The sequence below is a fragment of the Pomacea canaliculata genome, linkage group LG1 (genome assembly GCF_003073045.1).
Source record: "Pomacea canaliculata isolate SZHN2017 linkage group LG1, ASM307304v1, whole genome shotgun sequence".
Lineage (NCBI taxonomy): Eukaryota > Metazoa > Mollusca > Gastropoda > Architaenioglossa > Ampullariidae > Pomacea > Pomacea canaliculata.
The window spans coordinates 15372682-15385062 of NC_037590.1; the positions used below are offsets into that span (position 1 = coordinate 15372682).

At 45.3% G+C, this 12381-nt stretch overlaps 1 protein-coding gene across 1 annotated transcript in view; it reads left to right on the forward strand.

Moving 5' to 3' along the window:
• The first annotated feature begins 798 nt into the window (after positions 1–798).
• Positions 799–12381, forward strand: part of LOC112561184 (tumor necrosis factor receptor superfamily member 16-like) — a 33822-nt gene continuing 22239 nt past the window's right edge. The window contains exon 1 of the mRNA XM_025233542.1: positions 799–2322. The gene's annotated coding sequence lies outside the window, so the exon portion shown is untranslated. The remainder of the gene's footprint in view (positions 2323–12381) is intronic.

Here is a 12381-nt window from a genome sequence, read left to right on the forward strand (position 1 = left end):
ACCTTCTCGACCGCTCTCTCGCTCCCTATCATCTCTTATCCACATATCTATTACTCTACAGGTACACACTGCCTCTATTCACCACGAGTCTCTGCACGTGTCTGTGTGCACGCGCGCTTGTCAGTGAGTCTGCCTGTCTCCGTCGTCAGTGTGTCTGTATACTCATGTCAACAAGTATGAAACTATAAACCATTTCTCGATGTCGTTTAGCACTTTTCTCGTGTGTGTTCCTCGTATAATTGGTCCTCTGTTTCCTAAAAGCTTCTTTGATAATCTTTTCTCTTTCATCCGACTACTCTTATCGAAATTTCCATGTGGAAAAAAAAAATCAACTTATTTTAAATACTTTAAATTTCTTTTTTGAAGAGAGAGCAGAGTTTAAAATATTTTATATAACAGGCACAAAAGAGTCTCTATGGCAGACAAAATGAAAGTCGTGCTACTGGAAGTTTACTTGGTGGTCAGTGCTACTCGTGTGACATCACCAACCTGTCCTGGAAGTTCAGAACAGGTCGCAAAACCGGCCATCGACAGACCGACCGCTTTAAAAGTGCTCACATAGACCTCACAAGCGATTCGCATGAAATATTCCGCTCACCGAACACCTGCCAACGACACTTCTCGTCCTCAGGTAACTTAATTATGACGTGGCTCGGATAGCGATCGTAAATGCCGCCGAGACCTTTGCTGCAAAACATGTTTCGAGCTCACCAGGTGTTGTTTATCAAAAAAAAAAAAAAAAAAAAAGAGAAACAAGCCTTGAATGCAAGATGATCGCAGAAGAATAAAAGAAGCTTAAGCTGGCACAAAGCCGGACTTAACAGAGTGTAAAGAAACGAGGAAATGGTAGAGTATGTGGATGACGACACGGCAAGAAAGCATCTGCTTGGAGGGTCTTGTCTGTTTATCTCTGTACGCATGCATGGTTTATCACCGCGTGAGTGTGTGTGTGAGAGAGAGAGAAAGATGGGGAAGGCTTCACGGAAAGGCAAACACACGCTGAAAACGGGTAAAAACGCACACACACGCGCGTGTTGCAGGCTCGTTCCCCGGCTGCGCGCGCACAGCTTGTCTGTTGCAGGCCGTACGTCATTCATGCTGTCACTCACGGCAGTCACTCCCCTGATACTGACACGCCGCCTGAGCGTCCCGCTGGCCTCCACACTCCCTGCTGCTTCTGCCGCACGCAGCACGCGCGCCTCCGCCCGCTTCAAACCTGCTGCGCCGTTGGCCGAGACGCGCAAACACGTACTCCTACTCACAGGTGTACGTACACACACACGTGTGCACGTGCATGCTCGGACAGACGCATGCAAGAGACACGCGTGGAAAGAAGTGTGCGGCGCTGTGTTTGTTTCATGTCAGTTTCAAACAACTTCGCCGCATGGAGGCGGTCGGAAGGGTATAAATGACAGCAGGAAAAAAAGAAGTCAGATTGTGTTAAAATTGTGCTGGGATTAGTTGATTGGACCACTCGAGGACTTGTTTTTGTGGAGACTGAGTTTTGTTGTTTCTCACAGGGTGTTTGGAGAGTCGGTAAACAAACAACACGCACGTACACAGAACAACTCGTCGCCGCACGACTTGGTGTTGGAGTTATCTGCTTCTGACATACCTCTCACCCTGCTTTGGTGAGTCGCGCCTGTCAGCTGATTCCGCGCTCGTCGACTCTCGAGAAACATCCCCCCCCCCCAGTCCAACTCCACCACAAACTCACCCACCCACGTGGAGTGTACGTCACAGAGCGAGGCTCTCGTGCTGCGCGACGTCACAGGCAGCCGGTGTCTTTGATGATCGGGGTGTGATTGCGACTGGCGCGCAGTGCAGCGAGAGCTTTGTCTTGACGAGGGTACGCGGCTGCTGAGCCACCCGTTTCTACTCGTTCACTGTTTAAGTGGTTGGAACTTACCGGACAACTACCTGCTGTGTGTGTTTTCACTTAACGGTAAAGCTCCTGGCGAGGATTCACAGCGGCAGAGAATGTAGTAACAGTTCATTGAATCTTCTTTCATTAACACCTCAGCGCAGTTTGAGAGCAGCAGACAGGATACTTACATACTTTGAAAGTTTGTGAGACTCGTGAACTGTTGGACGAGAAAATAAACCTTGAACTACCCGGGGAACACGAGCAGCAGCAGAGGTGGGTTTGAGAATAAATATATTCTTTTTTTCCCAACCTTGGCTACCCGTGTGAGAGCTACACGAGACTAAAGAGGACACCAACCTCCGTGGTGTGATTTGTCACCTGTTTGCACCTGGAAGGCTCTACTCAAGCCGGTTGTCGTCATGTCAGCGGCCGCTTTGATCTTGCTCTTTGTGCAGGTAAGTCAAGCTTAGTGAAGACTTTCCTTCCTGACAGGTGATATGCGGTTGGCTTCTCTCTTTGCAAGTTCTAGCTTTACACGTACACACACACCTCTGACACTTACAAGGTAAGACTATTATCACCTTAATTCTCTTTGATCGGGTGCAATTTTACTTCCCTTGAAAAGGTAAGCCTGGGGTTAGTCTCCTCGGGAAAACTTATGTCACTTTACTTTCCTTTGCTTTCTCTCTTTGTACACGTGTTAGGTTGGGGGTGGGTGTGTTTGCTAGTCTTTCAGCTGCCTCACCCAGATCTTTGTAGTTCAGTTTGTTAGCCATTCACCGTGCGTTCGCTTGTGTGTACATATACCTGTACGCGTTGTTATACGTGTCGATGACTGTAAGTCATTTATACATGATGTGTGTCTGTAAATACCGCGCATACTTCACTAGGTTTTTTAAACATTTGACTGGGTGCAAAAAAGCGACTGTAGGGGCTGAGGTAGGGTAGGTAGGGTAAAGGAAATCACAATGGAAATAAAAAAAAGTGCACCGGAAATTAAGTCATCAGAAGATCAAAGCCACGTTAAGATATCATCAGCCGGATGTGAAATCTATCCTGGTCTCGCCGCGTAATCACCAACGGAGCAAGGAACGAAACCCCTTCCCTCCCTTTCCCTCCCGCACCCCGAAGTACGAAACTTCCGCTGACCAGATGTGGAGGTCGAGACGTAGTTACGTCGTTCACGTCGCCTGGCGATGGCGCCACCGTCTGCCTGCACGTGGAGCTCGGTGGAACCGTGCGACCACTTTGCGGAGAAATAAAGGTGATTTCACAGAGGCAAGTTTTACCCTGGAAGGTGAAGTCATCTCACGAGGTTGACAGACCACAATAATGACTTCGCAGCTTCCACAACCGAGCCTCGAATGTGATTTGATGCCTGCGAGGGCTCGAGTGTAGCACGTGCAGCACGACATTAAATATCCGTCGGTGGAGATGGTTGTCATGCTTGACCCAGAGAACTTTTGTGTTGTTTTTCTCGTCTTTACTTTTGTTTACGCTGTTTGTTTACTGATCGTCACGTTATTCTATCCCATCATAATTACTACCTTCCAGTGTACGTCAGTCAGTGGCGCCACAGATGTCAGACTTCGACGAGCTACACCCTCAGTTGTCGTTTTTGGACGTCCTTCGATGACATTTAAATATTCAGTTTAGATGGCAGTAACGAGAAACTTGACGACAGCTTTGTCCACCAATACATTTTCTATCTTCGTGAACACGATTGTATATGGACGTCAAAAAATCTTTCGCAAAGTTAATAACCGCACGAGAACCTAAGTTGTTTGGGTTCAAACCTCGAACAAGGGCATTTAGAGTGTCCCGTGTCAGCAGTAATACTGGTAGGTGCCAATAGGATCGTGACCTGGGCAAGTAAGTACAGAGAAATAAATAAAACTTGACATGACTCTCTCAAGCCTCATGTCGACGAACCGTAATTCGATTTAGCCAGGAATGAGCTTCCTTGATGGTGCGAATCCCAGGTGTGTATTGGATCAGGAGGCAGGTAGCAAAGTCAGGTATGGAGTTTCCATCGAGAGAGTATTAAAGATTACTGATAGACAAGATTGAGCGTCCAGGTCCAGGTGACGTGCTTGTCACCAAGACTATGAAGATTTAGGATGAAGGGTTCAGATCTCTCCTCTGGCACAATTCATTTCTCTATATGAGACACCTGTTTACGAGACTGGATTAGAGTTCTGATAATACAACCCCAGCTACTCGAGTATAAAACGCTAATAACATAATCTCAAGATTAAGTCGGGATTACCCATCACAAGGTAGGGCGGGATGTCGACACACGAAGCTTTGCAAGCAGCTGTCCTCGCCATTCTCCTCCACATCCGCGTTTCACTCAGTTCCACCCAGTAGTTACTCACATCTTTGACTGACAAGATTCACGAGTTTTTCTCACTCTGTGGACAACCAACTTTCAATGCTTTTCGGTCTTTTCTTTTGAAAGAGGCTGATTTCAACCGGCAGTATATCCTGCAAATGTTTATATCTGAGCGTGTGGCGGTGGAAAATTTATTTGTTGCTGTGCATCTCACGGGGGCCTTTGACTTACCAGCTGTTGAGGGACAACCTGGATGGCGAAGTGACTTACTGGAGTGTGTGATCTAAGGTGCGGCCGTTCAAACCCCTCCCGGCACATCGTACATCTCAACTCATATTGAAATTCCGCAGGTGCACGAGTGTACTCATGTTGAGTGGTCCTCTCCAGAATCGCTGCGGGCGAAGGCCAGCTTTTTTTCTGTAAACTATTCGCTGCTGAAAATACATGACGGCGAACATGATAGAAAATCACTCGGGAACGAACTGACACAACCCATACTTTTGAGACTTGAAACGTGGACATGGGTTCAACTTCTTGGCCAACTGTTTACCCTGCATGCCATGGTTTAATGAGTCATCGTACCAGGTACCCTTAATTTAAAGTTCCATAAAGGGGGATGACCTGTCCTCCTTCAATCTTAATTTTTAAGGAAAGATTTATTGGTGTGTAGTGGTCTTATTATAACGTGAAGAACAGAGAAACTGCCGTCTTGCAAATTATATGATCATCTTAAAAAGTAGTTTGATAACTGACCTGCGAGATTTTAATTGAAGTGAGTTTACACCACCCTCTTTGAACCACGCCAGGCAGGTCTTCAGGCCACCAGCGACTGAGTGCAAGATAAACGGTCTGTGCCTACCTCGGGTACCGTGCGCTCTCGCCGTCCGCCAGGAAAGAGAGGCTGCCAACGACTGCTGCTGATCTCGAAATTCGTTTAAAATTTGATAAAATTGAAGATGTCTGCTATCGTTAAGGCCTTTATTTTTATTTATTTTTGTCTGGGTGGCAAGGTAGAGAAGCAATGGCGGAGCTTTGTCTTGTGGGTAAACAGTTAGTGAACAACTTCATCTAAAAACCTTCATGTCACCATGAATAATTCATTTATGGAAGGGGTGTGTGTATGTGCGTGGACGTGCGTGCGTGGTGAAAATGTATAAAGTTCAAGCGAGGAAAAAAATAGATGCGATCAGGCGTAGTGATTAAAAATCACATTGCATAAACATGACTTTCATGCGCAATATAAAACATGAGACGACGATTCTCCCACACACTGCAGTCATATTCAGATGCTGTCCTTCGCTCACTCTTGCGTCTGTACTCTTAAAAAAAGGACTCCATCAGTCGGCCAAGTGCCGGAGGGCGTTTGTCCGTTGTGCCCTTATTGGGCGTTACAGAGGTACAGATCGTATCGTAGCGCACCGGAGCTGTTAGAGCGCCCCCTACCGGGCTTGTTGGCAACTAAAAGGATAACCACGGCTCTTCAGTTTATTTATTAAGTGTTAGGTGGGGTTATTAGAAATTTTCACTCCTTTGATGTCTATAATATCGTTGTCTTCATCATCATGGCCGTCGTCGTCATCTGATGTGACTCTTTTCTTTTTACTATCGGATCTTTCGGGTTTTTTCCTTTCCGCTTCATTCGTGTATTTTCAAGAATGGCTTTAGGTTTTTGTCGCAGAAGGAACACGTCGATGTGTTTGTGCAATCGGTCTGATGAAGAATGTATGTCAATATTTTCAATACCCAATAGAGGGTGACAGAGTAATAAAGAATCTTAAATCTTGACAAACGCACCCGTCTTCTCCATTCTCTATCCTTTGGCTCCCCAAGATAGTCGGTTGGCCAGATCATTAATAGATTAACGATGCTTTTAATCCTGTGACATAGCAGTTGACTAAAGCTGACAGGATTCTTGGAATCGCAGACTACGCCGCTTACTCATCAGTCTAGACCGCACACACGGAAGGCAAGTGAGCTTTTAACAACTGGAAGCACTCATCTACACTGAGTGGGGGAGGGTGGAGAGGATGGGGGGAACGAGAGTGGGGAAAGACAAAGTACAAAAAAAAAGCTTGACGGGGCCTTGCATACTGTACATGAGAGAGATTGCCGAGCATGCACGCAAATTTACAACCTTTCGTAGCGGAACGCAAGCATGACAATAAATAAAACTCATTGCCGGGTGTGTTTGTGTTTCGCCATCCGCTTGCGTGCGCGTGCACACGCGAACCCTCTATCCCCCCCTTTAACATCAAATCCTCTCCCTCCTCCCCACCTACCATTCCACCCCGCTTCTTCTTTGCCTCCCTGTTGTCGGCCGTCTGCCCTTGGCGGCGAGCGGCAGCTTTGCTGTCTGTGCCATCATCCATCTGCCTGTCCTCTCACCGGGCTATTTGAATTCCTGTCTGATAAACACCGGTGTCGTTTGTTGCCAGCGCTGTCGACTTCGAGAGGCGAATCCTGGAGCCTCCTTCCAGAGTACACCTTCCTTCTCATCATCCGAAGACTTCGCGACGCGCTCGATCGCCGAGGGTGGGCCGGCCAGGGGTCGTCTCTTACTTCTCTAAGAATGTGTTTTGCATGATCCATTCTGCGTGTTTGCATGGTTAAGGAGAACTAGAGCATTCTAGGTAATTTCATGCGTGTCCCTCACTTGTAGGTTCATCGTACGTGCAATCACGTGTATTCGCATCATCGCTAGATCACGTGTTTCTTGGACTTCCAATAGACAAAACCCGATTTTACAATAAGGACAAAACTTTCGCTACATTTGTTAATAATAATATCCATAATAATAACCGCCATGGACAAAGAAGAAACGTTTGAGCGTGGCAGTGACGTGTTGTAGCGGACTACGTGCTTCAGACGTACACATCACGGTCTCCACGCCCGTCTTACGGTGTGGGGCTGTGTTGTGCTGTAAAGGCAACACTTCTCTTGCGTTTGGCCATTCTTTCCATCCACATCCCCCTTTCACCGATCCCCATCCATCCTCACAGTCGTTTCTCATCGCAATTCCCTCCTTTCTTACTGTGACGTATTCAATTAAATAACAATACCAAAATAGAACAATTGTTTACGGAATGGTTTAACATCAAATGAACAGAAGCTTGATAAACATAAGCAGCAAACTGAGGACACAAAGGAACATGCCTTGTTGTGACGGGTTCAAAGTGGCTGGCGTGAGTTTGCACCCAAGCGCCCTCTAGCAAAGAAAAGAAAGAAAGGAAGAAGAAGAAAAAAAAAAGCAGCAGGTCTTGCAATGTTGTCGTTTGTTGTGTGTTACTTGCTTCGAGAAGGAGTTATCTGCCGGACGATCAGCCCTTATCCTGAGGGAAGGATAGGTCGCTTCATCAAACAAGGAAACCTATAAAGATGTTTTCTCGATAAAGGAGGTGGGGGTGGGGTGAAGCAGGTAAAGGGTGTGAGTGGGGGGTGGGGAGGGAGAGGGGTAGGCCGGCAGGTCGGATGAAGGATGGGAGGTGCAGCATTTCGTCGTCGACGACATGAGCTTTGAAAAGGGGAGACAACGTCGACAGCTGCTAACGATTCTGTTTGGATAACGCGCGCGCGGTTTAATGTTTGTTTGGCATGCGACACAAAGTGAAAGAAGCAGGACAGCCGCTAAATTATGCATGTGCACGTGGTCTTTATTTATTTATTTATTTTGTTTGCATGTTGTATGATATGTATCCGTGCCATTTTGATTTCTCATTGGAGGTTAACGAAAGCAGTTCTCCGGAAGACGAGGTGAAAGGTTATAAGGTTCTTAATGTGTAAAGATTGTTGTTGACAGGAATGTGTATCTTTGGTTTCTTTATTCATATGCTGCCTCATCGTCTCACAGCTGTCAGCAGTTCTCTTTTTATTGTAGGGAAGAATGTTTATTGAAAAAGATTTAAAATTGGAAATATTTTGGAAATTATAGCAATTTGATGGCATGTTAACTACGAGGAAGTATGTTATTGCTAAATTTTACATTAAGTTGCAAACATTAAAAGTTTATTAACTCCAATAAAGGTCGACATATAAACGAGTGTGAGATATGCAGATATTGGTGAAGGACGTGGGATAACCGAGAACATGCGAGCTACTTGAAATATTTAGTAATTTTGGTTTGTAGACAGTAAATATGGGATTTAGCGTCTGCAAAATATTGAAGAGGGAGCAAATTTGTTTAAGTGACAAACTCAATAACAAACTTTTTAAACTAAACAGTGGTGCGTCTCAGTTTCAAAAACAGCTGTCACTGGGAGGAATCAGAGAGAGAGAGAGATCCCTCATTGTCAGTCTTTTTGGAAAAAAATCTGTGATATTAGCAACTACTAGTGATGCCACTAAAATTGTTGTGACCGAGCACTTATCGTTGGGTTGAGACAAGCTGACTGAGAAGCACACATACAGACGGGGATGTGGGTATGATAACTACTCTGCATCGACGATCCCCTTCACTCGATATCCACATTTCAAAGCTTACCCTTGCTCATACAAGGGTTTGATCGAGACTTCTTCCAAAAAACAAAAAATGATAAAAGAAAAAAATAACCGACAGCAGCACTTTTCAAGTTGCGAACAAGGGATTGACCTTCGACTTTAAAAAAAAAAGACCTGTGGGTGGAGGGTTGAGGGCGGGTAGATATTTCAAATCCCACCACTTCCAGCTTGCATTTTCCTTTCTTACACAACTAGCGCCCAAGTGCAGGCCGGGTACCAACCCACCCCACAGTTAAACAATGTCCCCTCCCCTCGCCTTTTTACTGGGATTATAAAATATTTTTTATTTCTTCGTCTGGCGTTGGGTTTTTTTCTTTTTTTTTTTTCCTGTGGGGCAAACACGCCGTGCAATTCATCCCGGTGCCTCCACGTGTAAGACGCGGCTCGCGGCAGCCTCTCATTGAAGTCGGCGGGGTTTGTTTATCGTTTTAATAGTCCGTTTGATACAAACGCCGCGGTTCCTTTGTGGGCTGCAACAAGGAGGGACAAAAGAGCTCCCCTTGCCTACCTACTTTGCAGCCGGCGAGGAAACCGCATGGGCCCATGTAAAAGGCAAATTCAAAAGCTCCACGGAGCGGCGTCTGCGAAGCATTTTCGCAGGCTGTAAACTTTGCAGACGACTATTTTGCTTTTTTTTTATCGCCGTCTTGCCGGGGTCTTTCGAGAGGCTTCTGACGACCCAGTTCGAGCGACGGTTTTCCAGCCTGTAGGGACCCTGGCAAATAAGTACTTCAACGAATGTGTTGTCATTGTGCGGTGGTCTGCGTTGATAAGTGTGGGACTGGATGGCGAGGGTGTTGCTAATGAAACAAGTGGACAGACCCTAGCAGGGTGGCTCAACAGCAGCATCAACACCTTGCCGTATACAAACGCAAAACCTAGATAGTAATGCTGGCAAAAAAATGTGCTCATGCTATAGTACTGAATGAAGTATATTCTCAAAGTATTAGTTTTTTTCGACACGGAAAGTGGTGGATGGGTCTTGCAGTGGAAGTCATGCTTTTATGGTAGAGGAATGGAGATTGGCTGCGGTCATGATTGTTGACAATATAGGCAATAGATAAAGAGTAGTTGAAGGAGGTAATCATCTTTTAATTTGTTTTACTCCACTGTAGTCGCCACCTCTCAGTGATTTGGTGTTTTATGCCGACCCACAACTACATCACGGCAAGGCAACAGCCGTGTAAACAGATGCCATATACAGGAAAAGAACATCGTGCCCAAGACGAGATCTGAACCCAAAACAGTCAACTTTACTGTATCGGTGACAGGTGCTAACCGTTGCACCACCGGACCGCCTACCTTGTAACATTCGCTTGTAACATTCCACGAGCATGCGAAACATAGAGTTTAGACGTTTATAGTAATGGTAAGCAGACTCTTAACCGTCAATACCACAGTAAGAATATGTGCAATACAATTTAGCACATGGCCACTTGATTTGAAATTATTCTTATTGTTTTGTGATTACTGTCATCAGTTAATTGGTTCCTGTTTACCTGAAAGCTACTTTCTGTGGTTGGTTTTTCCACTAGAAACAAGCTTTCTGGTAAAATGATTTTATTTTTAAATTGTGACCCACCTTCATCTCGTCACAATTCCATGGCCAAACAGAATACACGATCCTCATTCTGAGATTGGTTTGAACTGGGGTCTACATTGTGCTGCAAACTTTGAATGTGGCACACCCCACATAAATAATACTGATCCATATTTATTCCCTGAGTTCTTATTTTGTTGTAGTCATTACGAACGTTGACATTCCACCTCCTACCCCGAAATCGTTTTTCGAGGTCCACCCCACGCCCCAAGAATGTCCAAATTTTATATCCTCCAACATTTTTTCTGTCATCCCTCGCTTTTCTTGTTTGTCGGGGAAGTGGAGTTAAGGTAAACAGTTCAAGAATAAGTGTTTTCAAGAGAGTAAAGAATTGTTTATTTCATGGTAAGAGAACGGGGCAGGGTAGAGGTGCGATGTGTATACATCACGGGAACCAAAAAAACCTGACACAGTCTTCAGATTGAGATTATTTATTAGCCAGTAGGTCGTACAGGATGGAAGCGTCAAAATAAAACTGTTTATCTGGTCCTGTGTCCAAACATTATCAGTCATGAACTGGAATACACAAATCCTTCTTCCTCCATCTTTTTCTGCTTTTACTCTCTCTTTTCCCCTCCAACAATCGAATAGTCCAAGTCACCCTGAGTTTCTGTAATCTTGTCTGGACTGATGATGATGCATTAACCACCGACAGTGTTCATCAGATTGTGATCGTGCCCTAGGGCCGTAAGACCCACCGTGAGAAAACAGAAGGAAGACAGACTGGAGTATCAAACTGTTATCTAAAGACACCCGCCATGAGAATATGTATGAGATTGAACAGCCACCACTATCAGCATTACTACCTTCACTCTATACGGTACTCGTACTGTCAGAGAAATGCTTGGAGATGACATGACCTTTGACCAGGGGGCAGCTAACTGTTAAAATGTCATAGAACAGCAATGTATTGTTTGTTAGAATGTTCCCTCATAGTCTCCGGGTAGTTCCACTAAAAAATTTCGAGGTAGAATCACGCCAGTGGAGAATGTCGACAGGTAGCAATAGTCTGGGAGTAGGAGGACTGGATGGAGGGGACACACATATCAGATTTAATGTCATCGTGCGAAGTTTGCAATAAAAGTGCACAACCTCATGTTGTGAGTTCTTTTCTCGCTGTGGGGGAAGCTAACGTTTTGTGAGAAGGTTGCTGATTCAAAGGATATTTTGTTTCTAATGTACTTTTGGTTTGATTATTTGGGGTTAGGAAAGGGTGTGTGTGTGGAGACTTGTTAGCCTGATAAGTGCGTAGGGATTGGGATTTAGGTTTGGGTTACGAGGACGAAGTTTGTCAGGATGTTTGAGCACGCAGAACAGGTGAATGACAGAAGTGAGGGGAAAAATATAACCGCAGACACGACTCTCATTCATTGGAGTGTGTGTGGAGCCATAGATGGAGTCGCCTGAAAAAAAGTAATTAAAAGAGTACAGAAAAAAATCTGAGGTTTATTATTACATTAATAGCCTTGATCCACTCTACATTTTAAAAGTGCAAACATTATTTTGAAGTAAGTGTCGTGTGGGGCAACTGGTCGGTTTGCGGCTGTATCTGAGACAGTGCGGGGTGGCCGTTAGCGAAGTCAGTCACAACTGTTTGGGGTCCTGAGGTACTGCAAACACCCACGGGTACCCCGAGACCCCGTCTGGGTGCTAAGCCCCGCGCACACACCCCCTGTACCCGAGCCCCACCGGGGTGTCTGTCCTCTGCGTGGGCTGCTGTAGGTTTAACCCTGACCTGACCTCAGCACTCCGCACAAGGTGGCGTCTAGACGATGCCCTAAACAAGTCACGTGATTCGTCAGGCTGAGAATGATTTTTGTGATTATGTTGATGTATCAACATGTGTCATTGGACAGGTAGAGTGGGGATTTAGTGACTGATAGTGACAGATTGAATCATAGTTTCATAATTGCATTAAATAAGATATGAACAAAAACAAATTCAGTTCTAGGAAATTAATAATTAATTCAGGACAAAAGGTGCCTACAAGCACAATAACGCATGAAAATTATTATATACGGTGGAAAGAGGGGAGAGAGAAAGAGACAGAAAAAGACAGGTAACTTTAAAGGCAACTGGGAATGA